Raw genomic sequence first — 19,003 nt, forward strand, 5'->3', positions numbered from 1 at the left:
TACGTGAGTGTGTAGGAGCGAGAGGGAGACAGAGTGTGTACGTGAGTGTGTAGGAGCGAGAGGGAGACAGTGTGTGTACGTGAGTGTGTGTAGGAGAGAGAGGGAGACAGTGTGTGTACGTGAGTGTGTAGGAGCGAGAGGGAGACAGTGTGTGTAGGAGAGAGAGAAGCAGGTGCATCACTAATGTCTTTTTAAAAAGGTTACAGCATGGCACTCCTCTTTTCTAATGGGGCGCCGACTGTGCTTGAGAGGCAATTTCCGGAGAAGATGATGGGGCTATGAGAGAGTGCTGGGAGTTCTCAGTGTGTGTGTGTGTGTGTGTGTGTGTGTGTGTGTGTGTGTGTGTGTGTGTGTGTGTGTGTGTGTGTGTGTGTGTGTGTGTGTGTGTGTGTGTGTGTGTGTGTGTGTGTGTGTGTGTGTGTGTGTGTGTGTGTGTGAAAGAGAGAGAAGATGTGTGTAGATATGCCAGCTTGCATCTGTCTGCATATTTTAAATAATTATTGTAGCTTATCAATTCATTTATTTGAAAAATGCTGTACATAATATCAGCCAGCTGTTCCAAACACACATTCTCAGCATTTTGTCAAATATCACATTTCCAAATTGAGTCTAAATTCATCGAAAGGAATGATTAATAACCCAAATCAGCTTTTAAATCAAACTGTGACGTGCATTTTCCTCTCAATAAATTACAAGTGAGGTAAATGTCGCCACCATGTGGCAACAGAACACTCTCACAGTTTGAGATTGACCGTTCCATGATTTCGAATGATTTGTTTGGAACCAATTTGTCCAAAATAAACAGCAACATTCGCTCACATGTTTTATTTGAAGAGAAACGGCGCCTTTATTTCTTTAAAGGGCCAAACTGCTACATCCATTTCTGGACTTTTAAAATAAGAATATACACCCATTGATTCTTGAAGAATATAACTTATAAATGCCTCACAAGCTTAGTTACATTTCAAACCCCAGCAGAAGCACAAATATGAGCTTGTTTTAGTCTCCTTTATTTGTAAAAAAAGAAGAAGAAGATGCAATTGTTAACAAACAGTGAATAGCCTAAAAACATGCTTAAAACTAACCGTTTGAATTGGTATTTGAGAGTGAGTTAATTTCTCCAGTCACATCCCTCAGCTATTTACCAAAATATTGGCGGGGAGTTCGCCTGTTGTTGTTTGTACTGCAGATACACTTCTCATTCAGGGAGAAATATGTTCACTTGTTCACAAATATGAACACTTGGTGAAACATTGCACCGTACTGGATTGCTTTTCTCAGTGTCCTTACATTTCATTTTGCTGAATTCTACTAGGAATCTCCACGAGTTCGAGTGGAATCCTTAAAGAAACGATGCCTTCAGGGCTTAATCATATAAACATGTAATTAGTGAGAAGAATACGTTTCCTTCCAACCAGAGCTTCCAACAGCGACGGTGAAAATAACGAGCTTGTCAACCTTGGTATAACAAAGGCATTTATTTTTCTGACAAATCTATACAAAAATAGAGGATACATCCTAATATGAATACAACATTATGATGGACACCGTCTTCACGGATAATGAATGACGCTTTGTAAGGGTTCTCAACGAGTCCTCAGAGTGCCTGAAGAACCACTAAGTTATGATGACTGCATAGTTCTGGTAGGAGTATATGACAGCCAGGGAACACAAAAAAAAGTTTGGATCACCACATTAACAGTTAGGATGTTGTGTTTTCCTCTCTAGCTCACACACACACACACACACACACACGCACACGCACACGCACACACACACACACACACACACACACACACACACACATGCACACACTTGCACACGCACACACACACACACACACACACACACACACAGTCAGTCACCCAAGTTGAGTTAATATTTGATCACTGACTGTACAGCCTGTGTGTTAACAATGTGTCTGTTATAGAATGTCACTTCATCTCTCTCTCTCTCTCTTTATGCTACAATCCAGCTAAAGTTAGATGTTTGCTACTCTTGCTCTTAACAGACAGTTTCAGGATGTTTGCTACTCTTGTTAGCATGACTGATATAACATACCGTATAACATAATCAAACACAACGAGAAACCCATATACCGATACACTCTTGTTCCAGTGTTCTAACTTGACTGGAGACAGAATGGGGTTACAGGTGAAAGAGAGAATGAACGAGGGATCTAGATAGAGTGGTGAATAGGGATGAGGAGGCACAGTACAGATGATGACCTGACAAAGACGGGGTTGAAGAGAAGCCTGGACTCCCAACTGAACATGGTTCCATTTCACTTTTGTTACAACAGATCGATAGTTGCATTTCAAGCTATTTAAAGAGAAGGAGGAAAGATCTCAGTATGAAAGGGGAAAGTGATGACAATGGGGAGGAAGAGGAAGAGGTGAGCAGGAGGAAGAGGGCATGGTCTGTGTAAACGGATAGCAGTTTGCAAAACTGCCATGCTAAGTGAAAGAGAACCACACTGACCTCGCAGCAACATTTCATTCGGATAGACTTCATAAATATAAAAACGATAGAAATATATCAACAGGTAAACAAACAACAAAAGTCCCAGTCACTTCAGTAGTGATAATGAATGACAGGTAGCCAGTCCACTTCAGTAGTGATAATGAATGACAGGTAGCCAGTCCACTTCAGTAGTGATAATGAATGACAGGTAGCCAGTCCACTTCAGTAGTGATAATGAGCGACAGGTAGCCAGTCCACTTCAGTAGTGATAATGAATGACAGGTAGCCAGTCCACTTCAGTAGTGATCATGAATGACAGGTAGCCAGTCCACTTCCAGTAGTGATATTGAATGACAGGATAATGAATGACAGGTAAGTCCACTTCAATAGAACAGTGATAATGAATGACAGGTAGCCAGTTCACTTCAGTAGTGATAATGAATGACAGATAGCCAGTCCACTTCAGTAGTGATATTGAATGACAGGTAGCCCAGCCAACCTTTGAGTAGTGATCCCACTTCAGTAGTGATAAATGAATGACAGATAGCCAGTTCACTTCAGTAGTGATAATGAATGACCACTTCAGTAGTGATAATGAATGACAGATAGCCAGTCCACTTCAGTAGTGATAATGAATGAAGGTAGCCAGTCCACTTCAGACAGGTAGCCAGTCCACTTCAATAGTGATAATGAATGACAGGTAGCCAGTTCACTTCAGTAGTGATAATGAATGACAGATAGCCAGTCCACTTCAGTAGTGATAATGAATGACAGGTGCGCCAGTCCACTGAGTGATAATGAATGACAGATAGCCAGTTCACTTCAGTAGTGATAATGAATGACAGGTAGCCAGTCCACTTCAGTAGTGATAATGAATGTATATTTAAAGAAATATATCAAATGTATATTCCAGTAGGAAAGTTATTGGGTGTTAGTAACTGGGCTGTTGCATTGTGCTGAGGTATTTAAAGTCTTGAGGTTGTTTGAGCTATTAATGTTTGTTTTGTAACATTTGCATCCACCTGTATAATAACAGTAATGTAATCACATGTTGTTACAGTATATCCAGTTGAATGTTACTCCATGTCAGATGAGGGAAAACAACATCACATTACTATAGTGTGAAGCTACAGCAGAGGAGAGACTAGTATTTAACTAAACTAAATATCCCCCAAAACACAAAATACACAACATATACTTAATCATATATAAGCATATAAGCCTCTGGTAGTTAAACTGCGCCATCACCATCATTTGCAAAAGTGCATCCTCTTTCATCACATACAAATATTTAAAACATCTTCTTAACTGTTCTTATTCCTTTGTCCTGGTTATTTTTCCTGAGTTTTACAAACAGCTCCTTTGATTCCATCGTTTAGTCACTGAGGACATACAGTACCAGTCAAAAGTCTGGACACACCTACTCATTCAAGGGTTTTCCTTTATTTGTACTATTTTCTACATTGTAGAATAATAGTGAAGACATCAAAACTATGAAATAACACAAATGGAATCATGTAGTGACCAGAAAAGTTTTAAAGCAATTAAAATATATTATATATTTGAGATTATTCAAAGTAGCCACCCTTTGCCTTGATGACAGCTTTGCACACTTTTGACATTCTCTCAGCCAACTTCATGAGGTAGTCACCTGGAATGCATTTCAATTAACAGGTGTGCCTTGTTAAAAGTTCATTTGTGGAATTTCTTTCCTTCTTAATGCATTTGAGGCGAATCAGTTGTGTTGTGACAAGTTAGGGTGGTATAGAGAAGATAGCCCTATTTGGTAAAAGACCAAGTCCATATTATAGCAAGAACAGATCAAATAAGAAAAGAGAAACGACAGTCCATCATTACTTTAAGACATGAAGGTCAGTCAATACGGATAATTCTGAGAACTTTGAAAGTTTCTTCAAGTCCAGTCGCTGAAACCATCAAGCGATGTGATGAAACTTGCTCTCATGAGGACCGCCACAGGAAAGGAAGACCAGAGTTACCTCTGCTGCAGAGGATAAGTTCATTAGAGTTACCAGCCTCAGAAATTTCAGCCCAAATAAATGCTTCACAGAGTTCAAGTAACAGACACATCTCAACATCAACTGTTCAGAGGAGACTGCATGAATCAGGCCATCATGGTTGAATTGCTGCAAAGAAAACCCCTACTAAAGGACACCAATAAGAAGAAGAGACTTGCTTGGGCCAAGAAATATGAGCAATGGACATTAGACCGGTGGAAATCTGTCCTTTGGTCTGATGAGTCCAAATGTGAGATTTTTAGTTCCAAACGCCATGTCTTTGTGAAATGCAGAGTAGGTGAACGGATGATCTCTGCATGTGTGGTTCCCACCGTGAAGCATGGAGGAGATGGTGTGGGGATGCTTTTCTGGTGACACTGTCAGTGATTTACTTACAATTCAAGGCACACTTAACCAGCATGGCTACCACAGCATTCTGCAGCGATACGCCATTGCTGATTTTCAACAGGACAATGACCCAACAAACCTCCAGGCTGTGTAATGCCTATTTGACCAAGAAGGAGAGTGATGTAGGGCTGCATCAGATGACCTGGCCTCCACACTCACCTCACCTCAACCCAATTTAGATGGTTTGGGACGAGTTGGATCGCAGAGTGAAGGAAAAAGCAGCCAACAAGTGTTCAGTGTGTGTGGGACTGTTGGAAAAGCATTCCAGGTGAAGCTGGTTGAGAGAATGCCAAGAGTGTGCAAAGCTGTCATCAAGGTAAATGGTGGCTACTTTGAAGAATCTCAAATATAAAATATTTTTTGATTTGTTTAAAACTTGTTTGGTTACATGATTCCATATGTGTTATTTTATAGTTGTGATGAATTCACTATTATTCTACAATGTAGAAAATAGTAAAAATAAAGAAAAACCTTTTAATGAGTAGGTGTGTCCAAACTTTTGACCGGTACTGTACATTGATCTCATCTTTCCATTGTGTTTTGTTTATTTTTATGCACCGTGCCCCTCTTTCTGTGTCGTTCAACCACTGTTTAGTGTTCTCTGTCTGTACATGAAAGTAGGGTAGAAGAAGACTTCTCTGTCTGTACATGAAAGTAGAGTAGAAGACTTCTCTGTCTGTACATGAAAGTAGAGTAGAAGACTTCTCTGTCTGTACATGAAAGTAGAGTAGAAGAAGACTTCTCTGTCTGTACATGAAAGTAGAGTAGAAGAAGAAGAAAAAGAGGAGACCCAACGGGAGAAGTGGAGACAAAACAATAGAACTGTGGCGAAGGAAAGGTACTGTAATTGCTTCCACAGCTCTTAGTAGTCTTGGCTTTGGTGAGCTTGTATTTGTTCACCACTGGATCATCTTGGAAAAAAATCAAAAGAGTCGAAGGCAGAAAAACAACATTTGATGAACAAGGTCGAGGCAGACAGAGGTTAAAGGACGCCATATCCAATCAAATCCGTTTAGCCGCAGAGGACTTAGCCGGTTACCATGGCCGTGGCCTGGGTCGTCTCCTTGGTGATGGAGGCTAACCACAGATCTAGGATCAGATTCCCCTTACCCCCAACCCTAACCATACAAGGATGACAAGATATTTGACCATGTATTAATGGTTAGGGTAAAGGTCTACCTACTTCAGGGTCATATTCATTACTGCACACCGTAGCATAATGTTTGCAGCGGAAAACGAAAACAAGCCTTTCTTATTGGACAAGTCCAGGTAGTCCCTCCCAGGTAAGGTTGTTTTGAGGTTGGATCTGGGTGATTTAGGTTCTAGGTTCCATGTTCTAGACCTGGGTGGAGAACGAGCGTCGGAGAGGGGGCCCCTCAGGGTGGGCGGGGCAGGGGGCGTGGTGCTCAGAGATGGAGGGCAGGTCTAGACTTGGCTGGAGATGAAGCGCCGCGAGGGGAGGAGCACATCGGGAGGGACGGGGCACAGGTATGGCTGATGGTCATGTGATCTCAGTGTACGGTAGTCTTGGAACCTGGGGGAGGAGAGAGAAGGAGAGAACAAGGTTAGGAGGCAAGAAGGATAAGAATGTGTTAAAGAATTAGAAGTACAGGGTGACTGAGATTTAAAGAGGTAGAGGTCTGTGTTGGGAGGGGACAAGGTTTAGACAGATCGGGTTTCATAAAGCTGGAAAGGGGAGGATATTATTACTGAACAGTATAATCTATTTAAACTTGTTTTATCCAGGTTAATAATTAGGGATGTGGGGGTTAACCAGGCGAGAGAACACATGTAGCAACCAAACCAATAAACTAAAGAGTAGAGGTCGACCGATTATGATTTTTCAGCGCCGATACCGATAATTGTAGGACCAAAAAAGCGATACCGATTAATCGTCCGATTTTTTACCTGTATTTGTAATAATGACAATTACAACAATACTGAATGAACACTTATTTTAACTTAATATAATACATCAATACAAATGTATTTAGCCCCAAATAAATAATGAAACATGTACAATTTGGTTTAAATAATGCAAAAACAAAGTGTTGGAGAAGTAAAAGTGCCATATGTGCCATGTAAAAAAGCTAACGTTTGAGTTCCTTGCTCAGAACATGAGAACATATGAAAGTTGGTGGTTCCTTTTAACATGAGACTTCAATATTCCAAGGTAAGAGGGTTTAGGTTGTAGTTAATATAGTATTTTTAAAATGTAATTTATTTCATATACCTTTGGCAATTGGATGTTCTTATAGGCACTATAGTATTGCCAGTGTAACAGTATAGCTTCCGTCCCTCTTCTCACCCCTACCTGGGCTCGAACCAGGAACACATCGACAACAGCCACACTCGATGCAGCGTTACCCATGCCGAGCAAGCGGAACAACTACTCCAAGTCTCAGAGCAAGTGACGTTTGAAACGCTATAGACTTAATTATAACATAACACACAGAAATACGAGCCTTTGGTCATTAATATGGTAGAATCCGGAAACTATAATTTCAAAAACAAAACGTTTATTATTTCAGTGAAATACGGAACCGTTCGGTATTTTATCTAATGGGTGGCATCCCTAAATCTAAATATTCCTGTTTCATTGCACAACCTTCAATGTTATGTCATAATTACGTAATATTCTGGCAAATTAGTTCGCAATGAGCTGCCCAAACTGTTGCAAATACCCTAACTCTGCGAGCAATGAACACCAGAGAAATGACACAATTTCACCAGGTTAATATTGCCTGCTAACCTGGATTTCTTTTAGCTAAATATGCAGGTTTAAAAATATATACTTCTATGTATTAATTTTAAGAAAGGCATTGGTGTTTATGGTTAGGTACAGTCGTCCCAATGATTGTGCTTTTTTCGCAAATGCGTTTTTGTTATATCATCCCCCAGCGTTGCATCGATTATATGCAACACAGGACACGCTAGATAAACTAGTAATATCATCAACCATGTGTAGTTAACTAGTGATTATGAATGATTGATTGTTTTTTATAAGATAAGTTTAATGCTAGCTAGCAACTTACCTTGGCTTCTACTGCATTCGCGTAACAGGCAGGCTCCTCTTGGAGTGCAATGAGAGGCAGGTGCTTAGAGCGTTGGACTAGTTAACTGTAAGATTGCAAGATTGGATCCCCGCGCTGACAAGGTGGAAATCTGTTCTGCCCATGAACAAGGCAGTTAACCCACCATTCCTAGGCCGTCATTGAAAATAAGAATGTGTTCTTAACTGACTTGCCTAGTTAAATAAAGGTATAAAAAATATATATATACAGTATCTTGCGAAAGTATTCGGCCCCCTTGAACTTTGCGACCTTTTGCCACATTTCAGGCTTCAAACATAAAGATATAAAACTGTATTTTTTTGTGAAGAATCAACAACAAGTAGGACACAATCATGAAGTGGAACGACATTTATTGGATATTTCAAACTTTTTTAACAAATCAAAAACTGAAAAATTGGGCGTGCAAAATTATTCAGCCCCCTTAAGTTAATACTTTGTAGCGCCACCTTTTGCTTCGATTACAGCTGTAAGTCGCTTGGGGTATGTCTCTATCAGTTTTGCACATTGAGAGACTGAAATTCTTTCCCATTCCTCCTTGCAAAACAGCTCGAGCTCAGTGAGGTTGGATGGAGAGCATTTGTGAACAGCAGTTTTCAGTTCTTTCCACAGATTCTCGATTGGATTCAGGTCTGGACTTTGACTTGGCCATTCTAACACCTGGATATGTTTATTTTTGAACCATTCCATTGTAGATTTTGCTTTATGTTTTGGATAATTGTCTTGTTGGAAGACAAATCTCCGTCCCAGTCTCAGGTCTTTTGCAGACTCCATCAGGTTTTCTTCCAGAACGGTCCTGTATTTGGCTCCATCCATCTTCCCATCAATTTTAACCATCTTCCTGTCCCTGCTGAAGAAAAGCAGGCCCAAACCATGATGCTGCCACCACCATGTTTGACAGTGGGGATGGTGTGTTCAGGGTGATGAGCTGTGTTGGTTTTATCCAATAAATGTCGTTCCACTTCATGATTGTGTCCCACTTGTTGTTGATTCTTCACAAAAAAATACAGTTTTATATCTTTATGTTTGAAGCCTGAAATGTGGCAAAAGGTCGCAAAGTTCAAGGGGGCCGAATACTTTCGCAAGGCACTGTAAAAAAAAAAATCTGCAAAATAGGCGCCCAAAAATACCGATTTCCGATTGTTATGAAAACTTGATATCTGCCCTAATTCATCGGCCATTCCGATTAATCGGTCGACCTCTACTAAAGAGATCCATAAAAAATACCCTTCTTGTAAGAATGAATATGAACAAATGAATTAATTGAATTCACATTCATATTTACAAGAGATGTGAGGATGGCTCATTTTATGAGAACACTATCCCCTGTGACCTCCCAGCCCTTACCTGAGGGCAACTTAACTTTTCAAGTGGACTCTCCACGCGAGGTAGAGTGGACAGTAGCATGCCGTGGGGGGGCTGAGGGCGCTGGGGGCAGCGGGGGCAGGGCTGATGCCGTCTGCTGGAAGTTGTTGATCACACATGTCACCTGGTAGAGAGAGGTGGAGATTGAAAGGATGGATGGAAAGAGAGACACAGAGAGATAATGAGAGCGATAGATGGAGAGAGACAGGGTAGGGAGAGAAGGAAAGAGAGTAGGAGAGAGAGAGAGAGAGAGAGAGAGAGAGAGAGAGAGAGAGAGAGAGAGAGAGAGAGAGAGAGAGAGAGAGAGAGAGAGAGCTGAGACTGTAAAAATGTGCTACTGAAGACAAGTTATTTAAAGTGATGTAAATTGAAACATTGCAGCTCTAACTTGAAACTGAATGGGTAATGTCCCCATCCCCACCCCTACCCCCATCAAGCCCTCAACCCCACCTCTACTCCTACCCCCATCTAGCCCTCATCCCCACCACTACTCCCACCACTACCCCTACCCCCATCTAGCCCTCATCCCCACCACTACCCCTACCCTCATCTAGCCCTCATCCCCACCACTACTCCTACCCCCATCAAGCCCTCAACCCCACCTCTACTCCCACCACTACTCCTACCCCCATCTAGCCCTCATCCCCACCTCTACTCCCACCACTACCCCTACCCCCATCTAGCCCTCATCCCCACCACTACTCCTACCCCCATCTAGCCCTCATCCCCACCACTACCCCTACCCTCATCTAGCCCTCATCCCCACCACTACTCCTACCCCCATCAAGCCCTCAACCCCACCTCTACTCCCACCACTACTCCTACCCCCATCTAGCCCTCATCCCCACCTCTACTCCCACCACTACCCCTACCCCCATCTAGCCCTCATCCCCACCACTACTCCTACCCCCATCTAGCCCTCATCCCCACCACTACTCCCACCACTACCCCTACCCCCATCTAGCCCTCATCCCCACCACTACTCCTACCCCCATCTAGCCCTCATCCCCACCACTACTCCCACCACTACTCCTACCCCCATCTAGCCCTCATCCCCACCTCTACTCCCACCACTACCCCTACCCCCATCTAGCCCTCATCCCCACCACTACTCCCACCACTACCCCTACCCCCATCTAGCCCTCATCCCCACCACTACCCCTACCCTCATCTAGCCCTCATCTCCACCACTACTCACACCACTACCCCTACCCCCATCTAGCCCTCATCCTCACCACTACCCCTACCCTCATCTAGCCCTCATCCCCACCACTACTCCCACCACTACTCCTACCCCCATCTAGCCCTCATCCCCACCACTACTCCCACCACTACCCCTACCCTCATCTAGCCCTCATCCCCACCACTACTCCCACCACTACTCCTACCCCCATCTAGCCCTCATCCCCACCACTACTCCTACCCCCATCTAGCCCTCAACCCCACCTCTACTCCCACCACTACCCCTAGCCCCATCTAGGCTTCATCCCCACCTCTACTCCCACCACTACCCCTACCCCCATCTAGCCCTCAACCCCACCTCTACTCCCACCACTACCCCTACCCCCATCTAGGACAAATCCCCACCTCTACTCTCACCACTACCCCTATCTAGCCCTCATCCCAACCACTACCCCTACCCCCATCTAGCCCTCATCCCCACCACTACCCCTACCCCCATCTAGCCCTCATCCCCACCACTACCCCTACCCCCATCTAGCCCTCAGGTCGGCAGGGTAGCCTAGTGGTTAGAGCGTTGGACTAGTAACCGGAAGGTTGCAAGTTCAAATCCCCGAGCTGACAAGGTTCAAATCTGTCGTTCTGCCCCTGAACAGGCAGTTAACCCACTGTTCCTAGGCCGTCATTGAAAATAAGAATTTGTTCTTAACTGACTTGCCTAGTTAAATAAAGGTAAAATAAAAATCCCCACATCTACACATCTAGCCCTCATCACTACCCCTACCCCTCATCACCACCCCATCTAGCCCTCATCCCTATCCCCATCCAGCCCTCATCCCCACCCCTACAACTACCCCCATCTATCCCTCATCCCCTACCCTCATCCCCATCTTCTACCACCTCCCCACCCCTACTCCCCAGTCCCCTCACCAGGAAGATAGCGATGGCCCCTCCGGTCAGGTATCCAACCAGGACGTTACCCACTTCTACCACCTCCCTACCCCCTACTCCACAGTCCCCTCACCAGGAAGGCAGCGATGGCCCCTCCGGTCAGGTATCCAGCCAGGACGTCACCCCAATGGTTCCTGTACTCCGTGACCCTCACCACCCCCACCAGCACAGCCAGGGACAGGAGGGTCAGACACAGGGTGGGCTTGGTCAGCCGGGTGCCCTTTGTACGGAACACCAGCGTCACGTACATCTGAAACACACACAGAAAGGAATAGTTCATTTAAAAGCTCCTCTGCAAACACACACACACAGAGGTGGAGGTTAAGATGCAAGCAGAGCTATACGTTCTAGATATACAGTACCTCCACAGAACCACACACAGAGCTATACATTCTAGATATACAGTAACTCCACAGAAGCACACACAGAGCTATACATTCTAGATATACAGTACACAGAACCACACACAGAGCTATACATTCTAGATATACAGTACCTCCACAGAACATACACAGAGCTATAAAGTCAGACCTCCACAGAAGCATACACAGAGCTAAAGTCTAGATATACAGTACCTCCACAGAAGCATACACAGAGCTATAAAGTCTAGATATACAGTACCTCCACAGAAGCATACACAGAGCTATAAAGTCTAGATATACAGTACCTCCACAGAAGCATACACAGAGCTATAAAGTCTAGATATACAGTACCTCCACAGAAGCATACACAGATATAAAGTCTAAATATACAGCACAGAAGCAGACAGCTATAGAGTCTAGATATACACAGAGCATACACAGAGCTATAAAGATATACAGTAGATATAAAGTCTAGATACAGTACTCCACAGAAGCATACACAGAGCTATAAAGTCTAGATATACAGTACCTCCACAGAAGCATACACAGAGCTATAAATAAAGTCTAGATATACAGTACCTCCACAGAAGCATACACAGAGATATAAAGTCTAAATATATACAGTATAGCCTCCACAGAAGCACACACGGAGATATAAAGTCTAAATATACAGTGCCTGCACAGAAGCAGACAGCTATAGAGTCTAGATATACAGCACCGCCACAGAAGCACACACAGAGTTATAAAGTCTAAATATACAGTACCTCCACAGATGCACACACAGGGATATACATTCTAGATATACCCTCTACCTCCACTAAGCACATAGAAATGTACAGAAACATGCACATTTCAAAACACTGATATCAGAAAACATATCTCTATTCTTCCCGGTGTCACACTGTATTCCTTCCCCTCTAACTTCCCCCTAGTTCCTACCACTGTGTAGACAGCAGAGTAGATGCTGAGGGCCGCGTCCTTGGAGGGGAAGGACTTGCGTGCAGACGCAACCAGGTAGGGGTTCCCAGTGCAGGCACGGCGCTCTGTGATGTACTGCATGGGGGACTGGCAGCCCAAGACTGTGTAGTTGGGGCGGCAGGCAGACAGGAAGTGAGGGGTCTGGTTTCCTGTCACCACCTGGCCTGCGTTGGCAAAGATGGTGGTGGCGAAGAGGCCAAAGGAGTAGACGCCTGAGGAGGTGGAGGAGGAGAATGGGGGTGGAGGAGGTGGAGGGTGAGGGGAAAGGATGGGGGAGGAGAGAGAGGGGATAGGAAGAGAGGGAGAGGAGAAGGGAGAAATAGAGAGACAGACGAGAGGGCAGAGAGAGATAAAAACCCTTCATTCTATGCTGAATGACAGTAGTTAGGCAGCAATGCCCAATATATTAGGACCAATATACACCAGGTTTAATATGGTCTAATGTACAGTGGGACCTATAGCCACGGCTCACCCAGAAAGCGTACTATCCTGCGGAGGAGGGGTTGAAGTAACAGCAGTCAGCCGTCACAATGGTCTTCTCCTGAGCCCCCTCCGCTTTCACAAAGAACGTTGTCACCTCTCCAATCAGAATCTACAGACAGACGAACAGACGGACGGATGGACAGACAGACAGAGAGAAAGGCAGAGAGGTTAGTGTAAAACACTGAAACAGCTACGAGCAAATCCAAACCCACTACATAAGAACGGTATCCTGTATTTGTTCACAGTATACTCAGTTCTTGTATATGGCATTATTTATGTCTAGTTTCAGCCAGCCACAGTAACCTATGTGGTCATAAAGTATTAACAGTACAACAACTGGAAGTATTCCATTCTGTTACGTTCCTCTGGAGAAGAAACCCGCCGACTGTACATTACATTGTTATGGTTGCTGAATAATCAATGTTCAGTGGAGGAAACAGCAGGGCAGGACCCTGGTATAGTGTGGAGAGGAGGTGGGTACTGGTTTAGGGTGGAGAGGAGGTGGGTACTGGTTTAGTGTGGAGAGGAGGTGGGTACTGGTTTAGTGTGGAGAGGAGGTGGGTACTGGTTTAGTGTGGAGAGGTGGGTACTGGTTTAGTGTGGAGAAGAGGTGGGTACTGGTTTAGTGTGGTGGGGAGGTGGGTACTGGTTTAGTGTGGAGAGGAGGTGGGTACTGTTTTAGAGATATAACTCCTGTATAGAGATATAACTACTGTATAGAGATATAACTACTGTATGGAGATATAACTACTGTTAGAGATATAACTACTGTATAGAGATATAACTACTGTACAGAGATATAACTTCTGCATAGAGATATAACTACTGCATAGAGATATAACTACTGTTAGAGATATAACTACTGTACAGAGATATAACTACTGTACAGAGATATAACTTCTGCATAGAGATATAACTACTGCATAGAGATATAACTACTGTTAGAGATATAACTACTGTATAGAGATTTAACTACTGTTAGAGATATAACTACTGTATATAGATATAACTACTGTTAGAAATATAACTACTGTTAGAGATATAACTACTCTATAGAGATATAACTACTGTATAGAGATATAACTACGGTATAGAGATATAACTACTGTACAGAGATATAACTCCTGTATATAGATATAACTTCTGCATAGAGATATAACTACTGTATATAGATATAACTTCTGCATAGAGATATAACTACTGTTAGAGATATAACTACTGTATAGAGATATAACTACTGTATAGAGATATAACTACTGTACAGAGATATAACTACTTTACAGAGATATAACTACTGTACAGAGATATAACTACTTTACAGAGATATAACTACTTTACAGAGATATAACTACTGTACAGAGATATAACTACTGCATAGAAATATAACTACTGTACAGAGATATAACTACTTTACAGAGATATAACTTCTGCATAGAGATATAACTACCTCATAGAGATATAACTACTGTATAGAGATATAACTACTGTACAGAGATATAACTACTTTACAGAGATAACTTCTGCATAGAGATATAACTACTGCATAGAGATATAACTACTGTATAGATATATAACTACTGTACAGAGATACAACTACTGTACAGAGATACAACTACTGCACAGAGATACAACTACTGTACAGAGATACAACTACTGTACAGAGATAACTTCTGCATAGAGATATAACTACTGCATAGAGATATAACTACTGTACAGAGATATAACTACTGTTAGAGATATAACTACTGTACAGAGATATAACTACTGCATAGAGATATAACTACTGCATAGAGATATAACTACTGTTAGAGATATAACTACTGTACAGAGATACAACTACTGTACAGAGATATAACTTACTGCATAGAGATATAACTACTGCATAGAGATATAACTACTGCATAGAGAAATAACTACTGCATAGAGATATAACTACTGTATAGAGATATAACTACTGAGATAGAGATATAACTACTGCATAGAGATATAACTACTGTATAACTACTTTACAGAGATATAACTACTGCATAGAGATATAACTACTGTACAGAGATATAACTACTTTACAGAGATATAACTTCTGCATAGAGATATAACTACTGCATAGAGATATAACTACTGCATAGAGATATAACTACTGTATAGAGATATAACTACTGTACAGAGATATAACTACTTTACAGAGATATAACTACTGCATAGAGATATAACTACTGTACAGAGATATAACTACTTTACAGAGATATAACTCCTGTATAGAGATATAACTACTGTACAGAGATATAACTACTTTACAGAGATATAACTTCTGCATAGAGATATAACTACCTCATAGAGATATAACTACTGTACAGAGATACAACTACTGTACAGAGATATAACTTACTGCATAGAGATATAACTACTGTACAGAGATATAACTACTGTATAGAGATATAACTACTGCATGAGATATAACTACTGCATAGATATAACTACTGTATAGAGATATAACTACTGTATAGAGATATAACTACTGACTACTGCATAGAGATATAACTACTGTACAGAGATATAACTACTGTATAGAGATATAACTACTGCATAGAGATATAACTACTGCATAGAGATATAACTACTGCATAGAGATATAACTACTGCATAGAGATATAACTACTGTACAGAGATATAACTACTTTACAGAGATATAACTTCTGCATAGAGATATAACTACTGCATAGAGATATAACTACTGCATAGAGATATAACTACTGTATAGAGATATAACTACTGTACAGAGATATAACTACTTTACAGAGATATAACTACTGCATAGAGATATAACTACTGTACAGAAATATAACTACTTTACAGAGATATAACTCCTGTATAGAGATATAACTACTGTACAGAGATATAACTACTTTACAGAGATATAACTTCTGCATAGAGATATAACTACTGCATAGAGATATAACTACTGTATAGAGATATAACTACTGTACAGAGATATAACTACTTTACAGAGATATAACTACTGCATAGAGATATAACTACTGTACAGAGATATAACTACTTTACAGAGATATAACTCCTGTATAGAGATATAACTACTGTACAGAGATATAACTACTGTATAGAGATATAACTACTGCATAGAGATATAACTACTGCATAGAGATATAACTACTGCATAGAGATATAACTACTGCATAGAGAAATAACTACTGCATAGAGATATAACTACTGCATAGAGATATAACTACTGTATAGAGATATAACTACTGAATAGAGATATAACTACTGCATAGAGATATAACTACTGTACAGAGATATAACTACTGTATAGAGATATAACTACTGCATAGAGATATAACTACTGCATAGAGATATAACTACTGCATAGAGATATAACTACTGAGATATAACTACTTTACAGAGATATAACTTCTGCATAGAGATATAACTACTGCATAGAGATATAACTACTGCATAGAGATATAACTACTGTATAGATATAACTACTGTACAGAGATATAACTACTTTACAGAGATATAACTACTGCATAGAGATATAACTACTGTACAGAGATAGAGATATAACTACTGTATAGAGATATAACTACTGTACAGAGATATAACTACTTTACAGAGATATAACTTCTGCATAGAGATATAACTACTGTATAGAGATATAACTACTGCATAGAGATATAACTACTGTATAGAGATATAACTACTGTACAGAGATATAACTACTTTACAGATAGAGATATAACTACTGCATAGAGATATAACTACTGTACAGAGATATAACTACTGTATAGAGATATAACTACTGTACAGAGATATAACTACTGTATAGAGATAAAACTACTGTTAGAGTTATAACTACTGTTAGAGATATAACTACTGCATAGAGATATCTAGTTCTATTGATAGTTCTATATACATTGATACTGCTACGTAACACAGTGGACAAGATTTACCATGTGACATGGTTGTAAACTGTTTTTCTGGCTGAGAAGACGTCATTAGCTAACCAGATTACAACCACGTAGACATTTATTTACTGTTTGCAACAATAAAAGGGTGTAAAAAACATCCTTTTATAACCAGTCAACAACCTGACCAGAACGTCAGGAAAACGTTGTCACAGTACATCCAGTTTTTCCCCACTGGCATTTACAACAGCCCTGGTTCAGCAAGGTTATGCCTTCCCAATAGTACCCATGTATAGTAACGACCAAAAGTAGTCTTAAACGGGCCTGTGTCCCAAATGGCACCCTATTCCAGGCATAGTGCACTACTTTTGACCAGGGTCCATGGGGTTCTGGTCAAAAGTAGTGCACTATAGGATAATAGGGTGCCATGCGGATGCAAACGATGCCATTCATATGCATGGTCTCTGTCCCTACGGGTGCTGAGCTCTGAAGATGACTCAACCACATCACAGGCTAACGCTAATACTGTCTCCTCTAATTCCCCTTCAGTCTACACAGGCCTGAGGGCCCTGGTGAGGGCTCAGATGTTAGTGTACACTCATAGAAAAAGGGTTCCAAAAGGGTTCTTCGGCTGTCCCCATAGGATCATATTTTTGGGTTCCAGGAAAACGCCTTTCCACAGAGGGTTCTACATGGAACCCAAAAGGGTTCTCCTGTTGAGACAGCCACAGAAACCCTTTTGGAACCCTTTTTCTAAGATTGTATGTACGTGCGTGTGTGTGTGTGTGCATGCGTGTGTGTGTGTGTGCATGCGTGTGTGTGTATGTGCATGCGTGTGTGTGTGTGTGTGTGTGTGTGTGTGTGTGTGTGTGTGTGTGTGTGTGTGTGTGTGTGTGTGTGTGTGTGTGTGTGTGTGTGTGTGTGTGTGTGTGTGTGTGTGTGTGTGTGTGTGTGTCTGTTTACTGCTCCTTAGCCCGAGGAGGGCCATTTAGTGGCAGAGGTCTGGGTCCTCTAATCATCTGTCAGAGTGTGAGTGTCACACTTGAAGGCTTGGCTGTCTTGAATAGCAGAGGAGAAGTGAGGAGAGGAGACAGGAGGAGAGGAGGAGGAGATGTGTAGGGCTTTGTAGGATCCTTGATCCTTCCCTTGTGATGTCAGACTATCTGAAGTAATGTGAAGGCTGTGCAAGAGCAGAACAATGTTTTTCAAATAGAAGGAACAGTATCTAGCATCAGAGATCACTCTTTTCAGGGATTCCCAAACTCTTTAGACACATTTTTCAAAAGCCTGGATGAATGCTGTAGTTCAATTAAATCTTATTACATACTGATCTAAACACATAATCTTCCATGTACACAGAGGGTTCTACATGGAACCCAAAATAGTTCTACCTGGAACCAAAAGGGTTTCTACCTGGAACCAAAAAAGGTTATTCAAAGGGTTCTCCTATGGGGACAGCCAAAGAACCATTTTAGGGTCTAGATTGCACCTTTTTTTCTAATAGTTCAGTATGCGGTGAGATTTAGCTATGCAGCATTTTAGCATCCCACACTCCTACCGCACCATGCATATTGCATGAACATGTACCCTACATCCTCGGTCTCTCTCTGTCAAAGGGTCCTGTGATCATTGGAGGGGCTCAGCAGTATTCTGATCAGAGCTGTATGGAGGATCTAACAGGGGTTAGGGAGATAAAGGGCTTGTGTGTGTGAATCTGTGTCAAAGGGGAGGTCTCTCTGTGTGTGTGTGTGTGTGTGTGTGTGTGTGTGTGTGTGTGTGTGTGTGTGTGTGTGTGTGTGTGTGTG

At 41.8% G+C, this 19,003-nt stretch overlaps 1 pseudogene; it reads right to left on the minus strand.

The window, feature by feature from the left end:
- Positions 1 to 6,311: 6,311 nt before the first annotated feature.
- LOC124016415 lies at positions 6,312 to 18,768 on the minus strand (annotated as a pseudogene).
- Positions 18,769 to 19,003: the final 235 nt, after the last annotated feature.

The sequence above is a fragment of the Oncorhynchus gorbuscha genome, linkage group LG26 (genome assembly GCF_021184085.1).
Source record: "Oncorhynchus gorbuscha isolate QuinsamMale2020 ecotype Even-year linkage group LG26, OgorEven_v1.0, whole genome shotgun sequence".
Taxonomy (NCBI): domain Eukaryota; kingdom Metazoa; phylum Chordata; class Actinopteri; order Salmoniformes; family Salmonidae; genus Oncorhynchus; species Oncorhynchus gorbuscha.